The sequence below is a fragment of the Ambystoma mexicanum genome, chromosome 8 (assembly GCF_040938575.1).
Source record: "Ambystoma mexicanum isolate Mex_15411 chromosome 8, UKY_AmexF1_1, whole genome shotgun sequence".
NCBI lineage: Eukaryota > Metazoa > Chordata > Amphibia > Caudata > Ambystomatidae > Ambystoma > Ambystoma mexicanum.
The window spans coordinates 146,692,852-146,712,922 of record NC_090929.1 but is presented as its reverse complement, the minus strand read 5'-3'; the positions used below and the strand labels follow the sequence as shown (position 1 = coordinate 146,712,922).

Sequence of the window (20,071 nt, the reverse complement as noted above, 5' to 3'; positions counted from 1 at the left end):
AAGCTGCCGTACAAAAGTTATGTTATGTTATGTTGATTTATACCACGCACCGCTACCACCTAAGGGCAGTCACCAGGCGCTTAAATCGACAACAGAGATGCATTACATCTATTTTAAGTCCACCTTTCAGAAAACTGTAGAAACCAGGAATGGCTCGTACTTCCTATAGAACAGAGAATTCAGTTCACAATCCATCTGCCTCTTTAAACCAATGCCTTGCTCCTGTTCTCTCTCTGCTCTCCCCTTTGCAGCCACTCAATCTGCCTCAATCGTTGCAGCCTCTTACCAGAACTCGCTCAGGATCCTCCTGTTTGACAGGTGTCACTGATGCCTCTTTCTTTCAAACACTATGGGAAATTCTATTTCACACGGATTCCAAATGAATAAGATATGCAGTAGTAATCTTTCTGCAAACATTGAAATGAGATCAAAGGCATCTTGAATAGTTACAATAGGTCTGCTACGAGCAGCACCTGCTCAGTCTGGTTAGAAGAGCTAGGAATGAATTCACAGCAACTGCTTATTATAAACGACTGTCTTGTTTTACTAATTTAATCGAGAATTGTCGAAAATGTTTTATGAGAAACTGAAATGTAAGAAATGATTGCATATTGTATAATATAAACAGGAATTAATATGTTGTAAGGTTGAGATACTCAGCCAGACCAATAAAAAAAAAACCTTCTCATTCTCACTTGTCAGCCTTCTACGCTTCACTCATAGCTATCCTCCTACTTCTTACTACTACTCCTCATCCTTCTATGATTCAATCATACCCTTCTTCATTCTACTTCTCGCTCAAACTCATCTTTCTATGCTTCCCATATACTTGTATTATATTATTTTTGTATTTATTCAGCATGGACCTAACAAGGGAAATGTACCAAAATATCGCCTCCAGAACTCTGACGGTCGAAAATGCAGACTTATTTCCTGACCCCCAAACCCCCTTACACCACATATATATGTGGGTGGTGGGTATGGGATATAATACAAGTATGAAGGGGGGTGCAGGGGGGTCTCGCCCTGCATATGTATGTTGTGTGAAGGGGTTTGAAGAAACAAAATCTGAATTTTCGGCCGTCGGACTTCTGGGGGTCACAGTAAGCACATAGATCCGCTTCGAGAAGCAATGGAGCAACGGAGTGCTTTACAGAGGTATACAACAAAACAAACACACAATGGAGCACTGCAGAGGTATATACAGATGCACAACAGAGTGCTTTTCAGAGGTAACAACAGAACAGATATTCAGTGGGTTTAGGATACAGGGGGGCACTGGAGGGGGTACAGCTGTACAGGATGGCAGGGAGGACAGGGGCAGATAGCGCTTAGCGATTCAGGTGACACGGGGGCGACAAATGGCCTAGGTGTTGAGAGAGAGAGAGAGAGAGAGAGAGTCCTTGGAGAGGTGTGTCTGAAGTACTTTATTGAATTGTAGGAGCGTGGAAGCAAGTCTGATGCTGACAGGGATGAGGAGCCATATTCTTGGGACGTACGCAGAGAAGGCTTGTTTTCTGGTCCTTTCCTTTTTGCAGCGTCAGATTTCAAGTCTGCACGTGTCCTGGCTTCTGGTGGCACGCTGTCTACCAGAGATGCTGATATACTCTTCTCAATCACTCTCATCTCTCTCTCCATATCAGACTCACAACCGTCTTCATCTCATGCCTACTTTGTGATACACTTACTCGTAATGCCTTGCAAATAGTCTCCCATTAATGATGTTCACACGGCCTCACCCCCATGTTGGATTAGCTCATCATCCTTCCGAGTGCAGGATTATCACTTGTCACACTCGTACTCATCCTCTAGGTCTGTCTCAAGTGGCCTTCATCCAGAACTATCACACACATGGATCTATATTTTACTCACTGACATCTTTGTTGTCTCTCACTCAAATTCCTCCCGATTGCCCACTCACACCCATCATCCCCCCTCATAGCTCTCTTGTCCTCCGTGTTGATGCTTGCTGAAGGAAGGCCGGTGTGTGAGCCCGCCTTTACTTACGCCAAAGTTCCTAGACTGTCCATCTACATGTAAATGTCTATTGCCCTACTTCAACTTAGGTTCCGTTTTCAAGGAGATAGGAAATGCCCGCAGAAGTCACTCACAAGTTGAGTCCATTGGCCAAGAGAGACTGGTGGATCGATGGCCCTTTGAATTGACTTCATTTTGAATTCCCTGTGCTCGCTCAAAGCAATAGACACGGGTCTGGGGTTCGTACTGTGCTGCCGCTCTTGCCAGCTCACATGTTACAGCGACTTTAGATGAATAAGACCGCTCTTTGATGAGCAATCTATTACAGCGCAATGTTCCCCCCGTACGCCCTGACTCCGCGCGCACCCTTCATGCTTTCTGCGCCCAGCTCCGCTTTTCACCCTTGATTAGCGGGTCTGTAATTACAAACTGATTTTCCAGTCTGTTGAGCTTAAGACCTTCGAATCTCCGTTTTCTGTGCGGAATACACAATGGCGCCGACGTCTCATCAGATCCTGGTTCTATGGGAATCGAGAGCCCGCCTGCCCTGAAGAGTCACGACTACACATGTTTATTTTTTAGAAATGCAACTGATTGCGAGGCTCAAGGGAAACCCTAAACTAAGCTCAGGTGTCAGAAGAATTCTATTGCTTTATTTCAACTAATGATATGTTAATGGAAAGTTTTTTTATTTACAGGTCAATTGACTATGCCAGACCTAGAACACACACTTTCTGATTGTAATATCAAGAACCTAACTATTAGGCCAACATTCCTCTTTAATTTAAGGTTTCTAGAACATCCTCCAATGTGTTGTTCCTACTTTTTACAGATCTGTGCCCATATGTGCACCGAACCAGCGCCACATATATGTGCGGGCAGAGCGAAGTTCTATCACCTTAAGAAACCAAGGTCATTCCAGCCTGAACCATCCAAACAGCCTAGAATGAGAAGGGCCATTTCCAGAGACTTGACCTGTGTGATGAACGTAGGGGGCACGTTTCATATTTTCCAGAAACGCATACGTTTATGAACAAAATGTAGCTTTACAAAGTGGAGAAAAAGGAATCCAAATGAGAAAGGGTGAACATAGCCGAAAAGTGGATTTAATTTCCGTACCAATCCAGGTGCTAGTGTATCTCCAGACCTTAAACAAACAAAAAGTAAGAAAGGAAAAGCCAGGAGATATACACTCTCCTGTCAGGCAGCAGCAAAGTGGAACAAGTCCCCATCTCTTTATGCATTAACAATGTGGAACAAGACCCCATCTCTTCATGAACTAGTAATGCGGAACAAGACCACATCACTTTATGCACAAGCAATGTGGAACAAGATCCCATCTCTTTATGCATTAGCAATGTGGAACAAGATCCCATCTCTTTATGCATTAACAATGTGGAACAAGGCCACACCCCATTATGCACTAGAAATGCGGAACAAGACCCCATCTCTTTATGCATTAGCAATGTGGAACAAGACCCCATCTCTTCATGAACTAGTAATGCGGAACAAGACCACATCACTTTATGCACAAGCAATGTGGAACAAGACCATACCCCATTATGCACTAGCAATGTGGAACAAAACCCCATCTCTTTATGCACTAGCAATTTGGAACAAGACTACACCCCAATATGCAAACACAATGTGCAACAAGATCCCATCCCGTTATGCTATAGGAATGCAGAACAATACACGATCCCATTTTGAACTAGCAATGTGGAACAAGACCCCATCCCATTATGCACTAGAAATGTGGAACAAGACCCCATCCCATTATGCACAATGTGGAACACAATCCCATCGCTTCATGCACTAGCAATATGGAACAAGACCCCATCTCTTTATGCATTAGCAATTTAGAACAAGACCACACCCCATTATGCACAAGCAATGTGGAACACGATCCCATCTCTTTATGAATTAGCAATGTGGAACAAGACCCCATCTCTTTATACACTAGCAATGTGGAACAAGACCCCATCTCTTTATACACTAGCAATGTGGAACAAGACCCCATCTCTTTATACATTAGCAATGTGGAACAAGACCCCATCTCTTTATGCACTAGCAATTTGGAACAAGACTACACCCCAATATGCAAACACAATGTGCAACAAGATCCCATCCCGTTATGCTATAGGAATGCAGAACAATACACGATCCCATTTTGAACTAGCAATGTGGAACAAGACCCCATCCCATTATGCACTAGAAATGTGGAACAAGACCCCATCCCATTATGCACAATGTGGAACACAATCCCATCGCTTCATGCACTAGCAATATGGAACAAGACCCCATCTCTTTATGCATTAGCAATTTGGAACAAGACCACACCCCATTATGCACAAGCAATGTGGAACACGATCCCATCTCTTTATGAATTAGCAATGTGGAACAAGACCCCATCTCTTTATACACTAGCAATGTGGAACAAGACCCCATCTCTTTATACACTAGCAATGTGGAACGATACCCTATCCCATTATGCATAAGCAATGTGGAACATGATCCCATCTCTTCATGCACTAGCAATGTGGAACGATACCCCATCCCATTATGCATAAGCAATGTGGAACAAGATGCCATCTCTTTATGCACCAGTAATGTGGAAAAAGACCACATCCCATTAGGCACCAGCAATGTGGAACAAGACGCCATCTCTTTATGCACCAGCAATGTGGAACAAGACGCCATCTCTTTATGCACCAGCAATGTGGAACAAGTTCTCAGCCACAACCAGAGCAACAGTGCTCTCCTTCAATTCAGGAAGGATAGGAAACCCTAGCTCTTCACAGGGAACCTAGCAGCACTCAAGGGCAACACAAATATCTCAACTCGCCTATCCGCTCCATCCAACACGCACCCTGGATGACCACTCCCATAACCCATACAACTATCTCAACCCTTCTTCAATCCCTATCCCTTGTCAAGAGGTGGGGGAGAGAGGGGGGGTCGAGCTCATGTATCCCCGTTGTACTTGCTACCAACCTCACAACTTATACAGTGCTCTGCTGCTTCATCCTGGGTTACACGATATAAAACATAATACATACACACACACACACATACATACGTACGTACAATAATAGGTTAAGAAAAATGTACAAAGTCCGGCTCATTTAGCCTTTAATTATTTAGGTATTTGATGGAGCTACGGCCTAGCTCCATGATGCTGGAAAGGACTTTGGCGCTATGCTCTGGCCTGTAACTATGGGCCCTTGGGGCATTACCTTATGCAGTAATGGCCCTCAGTCTCGGGGCTGTTTGCCATATTATTGTACCTGCAGCAATTTAAGCACGCAGAGTTATGCACAGACCAGTATGGTATGTCTAGATGAGATCAGTTTACAGACCAGGATAAAATGATAAGACGCTGTAAAGTGTTTTTTGGTTGTTATCAAATTGCATTTACATTACATTGCATGCATTAAAAAGGAGTCAGAGTAAAAGAAAGTGCCTCAGCCGAGCCGTGAATAATTATGTTTGGTGAAGTACTGGAGTCGAAACTAGACTCCAGGTTTCGATAGATACCACATTTAGCAGCTAAGCCATGGACTAGGGCGCCTCCACTCAAGTCATTGATGCGATTACTTCCCTTGCAGAATACATTTTCATGCTGAGCAGAATTGCCCTGAAGTCTATGCAAAGCTTGGTTTCCTGGAGGTGCAGGAACTTATGAACCAGCCCCTCAAGTTTTCATGTGAGGTTCAAACTAATGGCCCACTTCCTGTCCTGAAACATGTTTTATTTCAGTTGTGCAGTCACGTGGTGTGATCTTGAACACACTTCTCCCATCAACTCCTTTGCCCATTGACCTGTTTATCCGAACCAGGACTCCACCCAAGACAGTACACACATTCTGATTGGCCCAAACACTTTATCTGATAAACGCTTCACACACCTGGCTCTCCCCTGCTTTTATTTCACATGTTTCCCCCTCATAATGTCTATATCCCCATGGCATATTTTGACCAAAAACCTAAGCCGGCCTCCTTTGCAGGTCCTGTGCTTGAACACAGGCGGGGCACATCCCTGTCTGTTTGGTCCCTTGGGCGGGAGGAGCCATGATCACACTGTCGATCATGGAGCAGCCCATGTTCTTGGGCCCAGACTCCCCACCCAACCTACTTCAGAGCATTGAGGCTGGTCTGATGGGTAGATTGTTTTTTTATAGCCAGTGTCTGCATGCTGTTTCTCTGGAAATGTGTTGAACTATGAATCGCAAGATCCCTGACAATTGATTATGCTGGGTAGAGCTGGTGAGTTATTTATTTATTTATTGGTACTTAATTAGGTGCTGGTACAACAAGACAGTGTTTCAAAGCACCACAAGGCAAAAGGGAAGGGGACAAGGGAGTGAATAAACAATGGAAAAGACCATGAATAAATAATAAAGCAAACGGCGGTCCTACTAGGCCTTGCGACATTCAGAACTTGCAAGTGCAACAAGAGGGAACGGGGGTATGGGGTCTAAGTACTATAAGAGGGGAAGGTACAAGGGGGAAGTGTAGGAGGTGCCTTTCGAGGGGGTCAGCAGGTAAGTACAAGGGCAAAGTCAACGGCCCAAAAGGTAAGTGCAGGGTAGACTCAATCCACCCAGAAGGTGGGTGTAGGCCCAGAGAGAAGTGCACGGGGGTGCTGGTCTCGGCTGGGAAGATCCAACTGACGGGTGGGGTGGGCCAAGAGGGCGGGACTGAGGGACCGTGCTGCAAATCTCATTGACAGACGGGAAGGTTAGCATGGGAGGGGGAGTTAGAAGGAAGAGGGGAAAAGAAAAGTCTTGAGTTGTTTGCAGAACTTGAGGTGGTCCGGTTCAAGCCAGAAAGAGAGAGGAAGAATGTTCCATAAGAGGGAGCAAGCTGAGGAGAGAGACCTGCCCCAGCTCTCTGCGTGGAGAAACATTTGATCAGCAGCGATTTGGGGCCAGAGGATCGAAGGGGTCTTGAAGGAGAGTATTAAGTGAGAGAGAGAGAGCTGCAGGTAGTGTGGTCCCAGGCCCCAGATATCCTTGTCGATGATGCAAAGAGTCTTGAATTTGATCCTTGCAGCAACCGGGAGCCAGTGGAGAGATTTTAGAGCTGCAGAGATATGGTCCCAGGGCTTGAGGCCAAGGATAAGTCTTGCAGACCTGTCCTGTATTAGTTGAAGAGGTCGAAATGGTTAAAGAGGCAGGTTGAGGAAGAGGCTGTTAGAGTAATCCAGCCTGGAAAAAACAGAGCTCTAGTGATTGTGAGCTTCTGGGGGAAGGAGAGGAAAGGAAGAATGCCTCTAAGGAGGTGAAGCTGTACGCGGGCCTTCTTGGCAAGCTCCAAGATGTGAGGAGCAAAGGAGGGAGAGGAGTTGATGACCCCAAGATTTCTGACCTCAGTGCAAGGTGAGGGAGGTGAGCCCATAGCGGGCAGCTAGAGTGCAGGAGCGAGACGGGGAGCAGTTGTCCGGATAGGAAGAATCTCAGTCTTACTAGCACTAAGACAGAAATAATAGGCGGTGCACCAAGACTTAATAGCAAACATTCAGTCAGGGATGTTAGCGCAGGAAGAGGGGAGCTTGAAGAAGAGTTGGGTGTCATCCGCGTAACACTGGAAATGAGGAGAGAAGAAGAGATCAGGTGAGCAAGAGGTGCAAGGTAGATGTTGAAAAGCCAAGGCGAGAGGATGGATCCCCTGGGAACACCACATATAGAGCGGAGGAGAAGGAACCCAGAAGCACATGGGAAGGGCAGTCTGCCAGGAAGGATGTCAACCCATCCAGTGCCCAGTCAGAGATACCAAGGGTAACTTGAAGCCGCTCTATGAGGATGGAATGGTTAACTGTGTCAAAGGCGGAAGAGTGGTCAAGGAAAATGAGAACAGCAAGAGAGTTGGAATCAAGATTTGCGAGCAATTCTTCACTGGTGTTCAGGAGAGCAATTTCCTTGCCTCTGGATGCTCGGAATCCAGATTGATTGTCATGTAGACAACCAACAAGCTCAGTGTGTTGGGTCAATTGGAGGAAGACTAACTTCTCAAGGAGTTTCCCAAGGAAGGGTATAATTTAGAGAACGTGGTAGTTGGGTCACGAGGGGTCAGCTAAAGGCTTTTTTTAGGGTGAGGTGCACAAAGGAGTGCTTCAGGAAGAAGGAAAAGAGACAGATGTTAAGGAGTGGATGCAGAAGTCAGCAAGAGTCAGAGCAAGGAGGAGATGTTGTCCTTAATGGTTCTGTAAGAACAGGGTGACACCTGCTTGGATGAGACCTTCATAGAGCGGACTAATCGAGAGATCTCGTCCGTTGTGATAGTTGAGAAGGAGGAGAGAGTGGGTGGTGGAGGAAGAGAGGCCAAGGGAGTAAATGGGCGGGGGGAGGGCAGGAATGGAGGAAGGGGAAGACGAGAGAATGTCCTGCGTTTTAGAGGTGATATGGGTGGCCAGTGCAGTACAGTGGGCCTCAGAAGGAAGAGGTGAGGTGGAGACTGCAGATGGATTGGCACGTTCCTTGCCAATTCTAAATAGTTCAGCTATGTTGTTAGAGGCTCCAGAGTTATGAACCTGAATGTGGGCCCTCTTTTTGGAATGGATAGAGAGACGGTATAGCATTTGGAGTAGGCAACAGGCCAGTTTGTCAAAGGATGAGCCAGAGGTTTGCCACTTCCCTTCAGCAGCTCTGCACTTGCCTTATAGAGCCGCTAGATTGGAGTTGTACCAGCTGTTACACTTGGCGGCCGATTTTAGGCAGATCCTCATGACAGCGGTAAGAGTATCAAGAGTGTTAGTAAAATTAAGATTGGCAAGGACAGAGTCGGTGGGTGAGTCAAGAGGAGGGATGAAGGTGGGTGCAAACACAGTAGCTGTCACTCGTTTCATTGGTCGGATGACCGCACAAAGAGGCTGCCAGTGTGGGAGGAGGCTCGGTCAGGGGGCTGAGGGATCCCAGAACAGAAAAGAGGACAAAGTTGTCAGACCAGGAGAGAGGGGTAGTGAGAGGGTTGGAGAGCGGGAGATCAGCAGAGATGAAGCAATCAAGAGTTTGTCTGGCAGAGTGGCTAGGGCCCTAGGGGAAAATAGTGAGGGAGAGAGAGGTACAGAGATCACGGAAGAGTGAAGAGGCAACAACAGCCTAGTCGAGGCCGATGTTGAAGTCACTAAGGAGGAGGATTTTGGAGGTAGAGGTCAGAAGAGAGGCGGTAAAGTCAGCACCTTCCCATAGGAACACTGACACAGGGGCAGGGGGCCTGTAGATAGTGCTAAGGGTGAGAGAGAGTCAGAGAGACACCAAGCTTCAGACAAGACTTTCAAAGGAGGAGTAGTACTGGGTGTTTATTAGAGAGGTAAGGACCCACTCAGGGAATGACTACTCCCCCACCAGGCCGGTTGGGCCAAGGCTTGGAGAAGATCTTTTGGCCGTCAGGGAGGAGGGAGTCAAAAGCAATGACTGAGCTGGCATTGAACCACGTCTCGGTGAGAGCGAGGACATCGAGATCAAAGTCTTTTAGAAGGATGCAGATGCCAGAAGAATGTTTGAAAGCAGATTGAGCACTTAGAGTGGTAAAATGTAATAGGTCACCACCTTTGGTTTTCCAAGGAGAGGTACAGGGGGGTGGCACACCCATCGGACCTGTTGAAGTAGGTGCAGATAGAGAGGAAGGAGGAGCAGCAGAAAAAGGTAGGAAGTTATTTAGGGCCGGCAGGCGCTGGTCAAAGAGAAAATGTTTGGGTTGAGGACCCTGGGCCATCACAGTGCCATTGTGATAAACGTTAATGATGCACCTAGAGGATGAGAACTGCACCAAGAGTACTTCCCATCTATTGTCGCCATTAATGGGTGAAGAGGAAAAAGGGGAGAGGGTAGAGATCAGATGTGAGGGGACAGAGACGAGGATATCAGTCACATTCTGTCTGGACATAGCACTAATATAGGTGACAGTGATAGGTAGGCCAGGGTTAGAGGCCAAGAGATCTTTTTAAAACTTTTTTTCCCAGACTTTGTGAGATAGGAAGGATAGGTGATAGAGTAACAGTTAGAATAGATGGAAGAGACTGATGATGCCATTGAGGGGGAGGAAAAAGAGAAAGTTGGGGACTGCACAATGCACGGACAAACTCACCAGTCAGCCTAGCAGCCGTGGGAGGCGAGAGGATGCACAGATTTAAGGCACACCTAGATTTGAATTTTCCAGAAGACACTAGAAAGCAGCACAAAATGGAGGATGCACAGTTGTAAGGAGCACCTAGATCTGAATTTCCCCGAAAGCGCTAGAAACAGCAGTTGTAGTCCAAAATGTCTGGGGAGCCAAACGTTAGACTCCTAATTCATAGGGATTTCAGTAGTGATGTTTCATCCAAGCATGATTAAGCTTGCCTTAACCTTTGATGTCCTCCTTAGCCAATCAAGGGAAAGTTGTCTGTGACGGCAGGGGGATTCTCTGCCTTTTCTCCATTTCCAATGCCGTGTTAACCATTGGCATCCAAAGTCCAAGCAGGAGGCAGGTACTGTCCCAAATTCCATGGATGCTGATGGGTGTTTGGACCTCTACTGCTTCGTCAGGTACTTCCCGTTCTCATTCCTTGCACCTGCAATTTCCTTTTCCCCTCACGATCGCCACCAATTCTGCTTCCTCCTGCCCCCTGCATTTCCTGCTGGCCCTATTAAAAAGTAAAAGAACATTATGATCCCGGATACTCTGTGTAATTTGCTCACAGGCTGTCTTTTAAAGTTTTGTTCCTCTTTTGGCTTGATTTTTCTCCTTCAAATAGTGCACAAAGAACAAAAAGGGTGAAAGCTTAGCAGGCTGTAACATCCCTTCACTGAAATGCAATACTGGAACTATGGGCCCATAAATCAGGCTTCTGCACTTGTTCCTCCAGGTATTGCAAGCCGTGCTGGGCTTTAACACACAAACTGGTGTCCGCAGTCTGAAGCCCTCCACTATGTCGTCACTCCAACCATTTTAAGATGTTGTTAAATGAACAAGTTACTTGAAATACTTTTCACTTCATGCAAATGCTTCCAACTGTATCTAGACTCAGATTTAAAAACATGCGTTTGCACATAGCCGTGTATGAAATTGGCAATTGTTTGCTTTTAAAACTATACATGGAATCCCAGCCCCATCAGGATCCTTTTACTTTGACACTGTTGCATTTGCTGTGAGACTCTAACACGCATTACAGTGACTGAACCAGGATGCGATGGCTACTATTGCTACCAACCAATAAAGGATCACCTGATTAAAGGGACGTTGTGTTGCCAGAGGATCCAGCTTTCTTAGTGATCAACTCTAAAGAGAGGATATATTCACTTTGATTGTCCCCAATGTCCTAGCTCTGGTGGCTGTGCTCGCATTCTGTCCAAAGGTCATCATACCTGAATAACAGTAATAATAATAATGTTTTCGTATGCAGCACTTCACTGCATAATCTTTCCGTTCCATCCGCCGTAATACCAAGTTTTTTTAGGCTATTTTGACCATGAAGGGGATGCCTGGCTAAGTCGACATTGCTGAGGGATTCGCCTTTTGAAGTGCAGGCTGCTTGTTATGTCAGACACTAGCACTTTACATGTGTACGCTATCCACCATTGGCAATGTCAAAATGACATTGTAGAAGTCACTTAGTGCTATCAATGTGCTGTTTTACTTATTCGTTGTGCTGTTTGTTGTTATACCTACTCTTTAATTTTGATGAGCTCTTGTATCTCTGTATTTACCTCTCTTACCTGCATCACTGCAATTATGCATCTCTGTACTATTCATGTAACCAGTGCCCTGATCCCTCAGGGCTTGGTGCGCATTACAAATGTTAACTAAATAAATAAACAAATGAGTTACTTTTTTTACACATCTCATTTTTTTGATTAATAATTGATGCCCCATATTTTTACCTTCCTTTTCTTTGGGCCAGGAATGTTCCCCCATTCCCATCTGCTTTTAAACTCCCATCCTCATCCAAAGTCACTGTTTTTTTGCTTAGTATTGTTCACTTATTTTCTCCTTGGCTTCTTACCCTTAATCTAATAACTCTGACTCTTCAACTATATTTTGTCTGCTTTCACATTGCAATGAGAATCTATGGGTTGTAGAATTTTTGCGGAACAGCGATCGCACCGCCGAAGCTTCTCTGTGGTGTAATGTACTTATACATTCAAGATATGAACATGGTGTTGTATCAGTGCTCCGACTACTAGGCTCGTTCCAGGCCCATGAGGTTGCAAGAGTGCTCACTTCCCACCACTAATGGTTTATGCCAAAGGCAAATCAGTCTAAATATTACCTTTTAAATAGGGATAAAATACAGCTGGGGAATAAAGTGAAGGATACACTTTGCTAATGGATGCCTTCAAGGGCGTGAATCTGATTCTAACCGCGACATGTGGATCCGGCATGGAGGGGGAAGACGACATGGATTTCAAACTGTCAACGCATAAAACCATCGTTAGTCACCTATCCATCGACCCCATTGTCAGAGCGTAAGGGCAGCCTCCATTGGTCCGACAATGTAACGTGATCATTAGAAGAAACAGTAAAAAGACTCACATAGGTGGTATTAAAACACCTTCACAAAACATTTATATTGCTTCAATTTTATTTAACCTTTGTAATTGAGTCCAATTATGTGTAGTTCACAGGGTGGACACCAAAATAAATTGGACTCTTTAGATTGCAGATAAAACTGAAGCAGGTTAAGTTGGAAGCAAGTTGTGTCAAATGTCTTTGGACACCAAACCATGGATAACATAGATTTAGTAAATTGTCTGATCTGGGCCTTGGACCACAGTTGATTGGAAGTATTTGAATGGCTGGTAAAGATGGGACAATGGTGGGATTTACAGGTTTGCAGAATGACACAAGCCCTTTGCAATCACACGACAATATGCAAGGGGGTGCTAGACAACATGACAACTAAAGAAGTGCTCATTGTGCCTTTGTCAGCATTAAAAATAGTCTAACATTTCCTTCACTCAAGTACATGTTAGGCTAGAAAACAGTAATGCACGGTTAGTTGAACAGACAGAGGTTTGTCGAAAGAAGGGCAGGGAGAAGGGTAAAAGGTACTGTTTGCAGATGTTTGGATGTGTGTTGATTGAAGAGGTAGCTTGAAGAGAGGGTGCAGATTTTGGGAATGTGCATTATAAGGTCTCTGTTATAGCTGGGGAGTTTTCATGATGACCAGCTCATAATGGTAAATGTGGTGTTTGTCTGTGTACGAGTCCCACGATGCGCTCAAGTGAGTCTTTGCGGCATGGAGGATAATTAGCTGGTGCTGCATTTACAGACTTTGAGGAAACCCTCGAATGATAATACATCAGGAGCTGGTCGGCGGGGCTGCCAGGAGGAGTAGAGTCCAGAGTTGACTGAGTGAAAGGGAAACATGAAGGATACTCAGAGGGATGAGGGTAGGCTTCTGTCTGCCTTGAGTGCTTTGGCACCATATGGTATGTGAGAGTAACCATTGAAGATGAGTGAGGGAAAGTCTGGTGCAGGCAAATACACTGAAATATTTCAGCGGCGTTAACTGCTGAGATCCACCCAACACACTTCTAGAAGACCCAATTGTGCATAAACGGTGGCATAATGTCTGCATGTGAATGCGTTTCTGAATGATTTTCAATTTCTATGGGTTTCAAAGCCAGAGTTTACTTCCGTCTGAGTTATTCCATACACACTAGGCCTAAAGGGAGCCCAAACATTGCTAAATGGGTTGTTGAGGAGCTTTAAGAAACTAAACAAAATCACTACTCCGAAACAGATTGCATGAATACCTAGTCAATTCATTTAGGTAGAATGTTTTTTATTTTATGTATTGTGCATTTGGAAGGCGCTTATACACCAAGTAAATTGTGTTTCAAATCTCCCAGAGGGCAACGGGGAGGGAACATGGAAGTGAAAGGCAAATATAATAACAATGAAGAGAAAGAAAGAAGCGCTCCTACTAGGCCTTGTGAGCATCCAGAATGTTCAAGTGCAGTTTGGAAAAAGTTTGAACTGAATAGTGTAGAAAATAAAATATCTACCTTGGTCAAAACAACCTTGGAATATTGTATGTACGCAGCATCAGACCTTTGAGTCAAGAGTCAAAATTTCACACCAAACTGGCACCCAGAACAATAATCATAAGGAAATTACAAAAATACGAATTAGAAAGGTAATTGCAAATTATTTAAGGAGGTTTTGGAAGACGTTTTGAAATAATAACAGGTATTATTAATAGATACCTCACATTGACTTCACAGAAGATAAACCGTTTATTTACAGTGCAAGTAAGTACAAATAAAAGTATTAGTCCCAATGTAAGAAAATATTAAAACATGCGTAAATAGGTTATATATTGTTATCTCAGCAAATACATTGTAGGTATATTAAACGTCATACAAAACAAAATAGGCCTACTTTATTAGGTCATTGTATGGAGGCGTTGCTGTAAAAGTGATGATACAAGTCTAACAAAGGCTGGGAATAGACATAAATGCCACTCTAAGGAGGGTCAGGAAAATATGTTAGGCCATATGTTGGATTGGGAAATACTGAGGTGGCTGTACATTACAGGATTTGCGTCCACCATAAATCATTAAGGAATTTGAGCTTAAGTCGGTTCATATTCTGAAGAATGCAGATTGGGATGCAAAAGGCTGTGTATTGGTGGCTTCTCAAAGGCCACCAATTCACTGATGGCTCTCATCATTTTTGGTAAAGAATTTCAAAGTCATAGTGCTAAATTACAGTACTTTGAGCCACCCAAACACTTTCGAAGAGGAGAATTGAACAACTAGAGCTGGATATGTTGATGGCCTAAGGTTTCTAGTAGGGTGGTGTCTTTCTAATTTTGCTTACATGCAAATCCGGCCCTTTTCCATGGACTGCTATAGAGGTAATGCAAAAAGGTTTTGAGGGCAATTTTTGCCCAAAAAGGAATTCTATTTGAGTGCAAAAAGTTAAAAACATATTCAACCCTTTCTTAGTAATTCATAAATGAAGAAAATAAAAAAATAAATTGCATAAGCGGAAACAATTCATAGCTGTATTATAAAAATGTCATTGATTGCTGAATAAGATATTTACAAAAATCTATTACACAACGGGATCTATAGGCCTTAATGTTTACGGATTACAAAATGTCTGTAAATCATTTATATATCGAAAGTATAATAATTGTTTTCATTAAGTGTATATGTCCTTACTGTTCTGTCGTCTAGTAGACAAGCATTAATCTTAAACTACATCATACAACTTACAAACATGATGTTTGCGATATTCTAAAAATGACACTTTAAACAAATGTATACATTTTACACATGAGCACATGCAATCATTAATGCGGGAAGATAATTCACGTTATGTTAGATGAAGTGGCCTCATCGGAATAACTGTGTTGACACTGAAGGTTGGATGTTACAGTTCTAATCTTACAGAAAAATGCGATAGCCGTCAGTAGTATTCAAGGCAAGTGGTATTTTACAATTGCATGTAATAATCAGTTTGGCTTCCAATTTTCAAAGAGTGAACTCCCTCTTCCCTCTCTGTGGATCCTGTTTTACTACACTTAGTCCTACCCATCTTAGATTGCCATAGTCTTTATTATGATGTTCTGAAAGGTGCATGGCTACTGGGTGATTAGTTGCTCTTAGATAATCTAGCACTTGAACGGTAATTGTACTAATTCTGCTACCTATTTAAACTTGGGGCTTCGACAAATGAAACGATAAACTGTAAATCCTGTTGTGCAGTCAACATGATGCCTAATGTAATGTTTCCACGTTACTGATACTGTCTACAAGATAGACATATTTAGGGCTTGTTTACAGATAGCACAAGAACCATATGAGAAGGCCCTCACTTGGTTACACAGCCAACTACCAGGATTCCTCTGCGCTACATAATGACTAGTCGTACGATTGTTCCCAAAGTTCCGACCAAACTTATATCAAATTTGTGGCCGCCCCCTATAACTGAATGGAGAGTCTGATCTTTTTCAATAAATGCCAATGTTTCATAAGAATACTCAGGACTTTGGATGATTGTAAACCATGAGCACTAATACATGTGACTTTGTCTAATGTATACTGTTTCTTTTTCACTTTGAAAAATTAATTTCTCAGAGTTTTTGAGACTTTATCCGAATTCTGGTTTGTTTGTGAATGTGCAGCCTCTCATGTGAGAACATGTACTCCTCTCACTGATAATTGCTTCAAAATCTTGTTTGGTGGAGCAATATATTTTTGCCCTCATCAATTCTGGATAAGCTATATTATCACCCCTTAAGTGCTAACATCGAGTATGTTTGTCCCAAATTCCCATAGGAAATCATTGCAGGCTCGGCTCACTCCTGCAATTAAGTGACTACTGTTGCTTGAGGGATGGAAAGCTGTAGCATATACAATTGAATTACCTCCTGTGGTTTTTCAAAACCTCATAGTTTGAATCTTATTATTTCTTAATACTATAAGAAGATAAAGACATTTATTTAATTTGATTTTGGTTGCTAGTCATAGTGAAAATCAAATTTACATCATTCCTATTGATGGACTTTACAAATGTCTTCAATTCTGATTTTGGCCTCTTCCAAAGAATAAATACATTTTTGTAAAGACGCCACATGGTGATATTGCTGTCTCATACATTTGCCAGATTATTTAAAACATAATGGTCCTCCCAATAGCTGTTAGTTAGCAATAAGTGGGGTACACTTTGTACCCATTGCAGTGCCTTTAACCTGTATGACAAATGCATTGTTAAAAGTAAAATAATGTTGTCTTTATATGAATTACATCATTTCCAAGAGCATCAGTGTGTGTTTTTCGAGAAGCCCTGATCTATTTCTGAGTAAGAAGTCTGCTACTTTCATTCCACCATTATGTGAGTTTTCTGTATGAAGGTGATATGCATCTAATATAACTAGGAAAAGTAAGCCCGCCCAAGGTATGCAGATGAACCTGTTTAATTCTGCTATGGTATCTTTGACGTACAAAAGGAGAACTGGTGGCAAAAGGAAATGGACACACATGCTATGAAACTGGATATTGATTCAGTGAAAGAGTCTATAGACCTGGCAATAGGACTCCCTGGTGAATTTGACTGATTCATTTGAACTTTTGGAAGTAGGGAAAAAGTTGTGATTGCTAGATGGGTTCAGCGTCAAAACTAAAACTCTTACCTATTGAACAAATCTGTATCTTGTGAATTTTGTAATTACTGTATCAAAACATTATTAAAATCAAGGATTTGATCCCTTTGTAAAGTATGGTAGCCATTCCAATCTTTCAACTGTCTAGAGGCGTCAAACACATATTCCTTTGGTGTTCAATAACCCCAAACCTCATCCTTTGTCTGCAGGTTTGAGAACCCAATTAAAACTTTCCTGTAGCTTTTTTCTTTTACTAACTGGCTATCCGAGGCAGATGGATTATGTGTGCTCATTTGAAATGAGTCCAGTTTTTGAAGAGCAGTCCCAACACAATATTCAAATTACACTGGCTGCTAACAGTGTATCACATACTCATTTAGCACGTGTGTTTTGCAGGAATGTCACCATCACACTGAGGGTGCATTGTTTGTACAGGTGAAGTGAGAGTGACGTGGGTAGGATCTCTGAGGGACGCTGGAGTTCTAACGAGACACAATAGGCACCGAATGTCCAAGCTGCAATGTCAACGGTTCTGTTGTTTTTTTGTGTCCATTTTTTTGTTAGTTGTTAATCTTTGTGCATACTGTAACAAATGTGTAGGAGCACCTGCACTGCCGCTGGGTACTGATTGATTGCCACTGCCAACCAATTGGTAACCAGCACATACAATTGATCATTGCCTTCGTGTTCACAGAAGCAATAGATCATGGATTGTAGTCAGCAGGACCCTTTCCAAGTACAAAAGATGTGTATTCTCATCGAAAGGAACTATAAAAAAAGAAATTATTTATTGGTACTAATATTTTAATCAGGCACTTTTTAACATTTTGCAATGTTCATTTCCAGTGATCACTTCCAGTATATATTGTAGTCATAATAAGAACATTATACATATGTTATGTAGCAAAACACATTATCCAAACCTAGAATAACCATCTAAATTATTTTATGCACTGTCCGGTAGACTCCGATTGTACTCTCTCAAAATACCCCTTTGAGACATTGTCAAATAGCACCAATGAGGGTTCCTGTCCGCTTTGCATAAACGCAAAGAGCATTTTGTGATTGTAAGAATAACCACAGATCTTTGTTTCACAAATGTGTTTGTGATAAAAGGGCGTATGCTTGACTCAATAAGTACATAATGCACACTAGGAATAGTTCTCATTTATTCTTTCACAATGCTCGCCCTAAAATTAAAATATGTGTAACTATTTACCATATATTCCGATTTGTACAGCTTGATGATTTGGAAGTGACATATGTCACCCTATTAGGGTCAGAGGACCATTCTGTCTTAAGTTCATGGAGCCTCTCAGAATTTCAGAAGTGGAAGGTCTGGGTCTCGGGGTAAACATAGTAAGGCGTTGTCGCGAGTTAGTCCAGTTTTAAAATAAAGTAACAAAATATTATGCTTTGATGGCAGTTTCATGAGCTTTCGAAGTCCCCGAGACCACTTAATCATATGGTCACAAGATAAATGCAAAGACATCCTTAGAGAATTATATACATTGCATGCTGTGTGTATTTCCCATATATATTATAATTATATGTCTCTATCCCATAAATATATGTATAAATTCCATGAGTGTGGAGCATGTGAGCATTTCCTCCTGACCTGCGCTATGACACAATAATGATGAGCTATGCCTGAAAACGGGTACAGTACATAGGTACAGCCCATTGCTACCTCTGCACTCAGAGGGCTTATGGCCATGCACTGTTGCTGAATGGCTGCAATCCCGACTGAGTGCAACCCTGGCCAATTCTCCCCAATTCCGACATTGAGCCCAATTAAAATCAAGGTCTTTGTCACCTTGGACAAATGGCAGGTACTGCATTGTATCTCAATTTTTAGCAGTAAACTAGTCTCTAAGAAACAGGATTGCTAATGCCTCACAGTAAATGCTTTGAACACATTAAATAACTGCATTGTCTGAAGTCTACATGAATTGATGTCTAGAAGCCGTGCCTTGTCTTAAGCGACACTGCATAAATAGGAGGTTTTCCTGGGTTTATCAAAAGGTGGCGGTTGAAGCAATTGACGTGTTTGTGTGATGGAACATTCACCGTTGCACTGCTGGCAAATCGTGCGGGGTTACTGATTGGAGAACAGTTTTTGACAAGGACACCAAGATGTCCGGTCGTGTTAGGCAAGGGACTGTCCAAAAGGGACCCTGTCTTGCATGGCCCCCTCCCCACACTACAGTAGTCCCTACCCCCCTTCTTTCAAATCCACCAGAGTGCCTGGAGACCATGCAGATGGCAGGATTGGGTGGGATAAATGCCAGTAACATAATATATGAAATGGCATGTACAAAACAACATCATAGCACATCATATATAACATTAAACATAGTAGATAACTTAGTATAACATATAACATAAGACATAGAACATGATCTAGCATATAGCTAAATACATAATAATGATCATAAATTCAACTCTCAACCTTTGTCACTAATCTCTCTCTCCTTCCTCCCTCTCAATCAGGCTTCCGTCCTAAATACTCTCCTGAAACTGCCCTCATTTACATCCTTAACTCCCTCCTCTCAGCTCGACACTTTAAGCAATCCTCTGTCCTTATTCTTCTTGATCTCTCTGCTGCCTTCGACACTGTTGATCATCCCCTTCTTCTCAACACTCTCTCTTCCTTTGGATTCAAAGGCTCTGTTCTTAACTGGCATTCCTCTTACCTCTCCTCCCGCTCTTTCTGTTTCTTGGGGAGGTCGCTCCTCTCCTACCCAGCCTCTGGAATATCGAGTACCCCAAGGCTCAGTACTTGGCCCTTTCCTTTTCTCACTTTATACCTCCCTCCTCGCCCCAGTTATCTCCTCATTTGGCATTTCTCACCATTTCTACGCCGATGATACTCAACTCTTCCTCTCCTTCTCTTCTGACCTCCATCTTAAACTCTCCTCCTGCCTTACTGCTATAAAACATTGGATGTCTTCTCGCTTCCTTTCCCTTAACACTGATAAAACTGAAGTAGTTT

The 20,071-nt window shown here is 43.0% G+C and overlaps 1 protein-coding gene across 8 annotated transcripts in view; it reads left to right on the top strand.

Annotated features, from left to right (window-relative positions):
• The window catches only part of DAB2IP (DAB2 interacting protein), a 1,964,804-nt gene that overhangs the window by 1,756,159 nt on the left and 188,574 nt on the right, over positions 1–20,071 (top strand). The gene's annotated exons all lie outside the window — the stretch shown is intronic.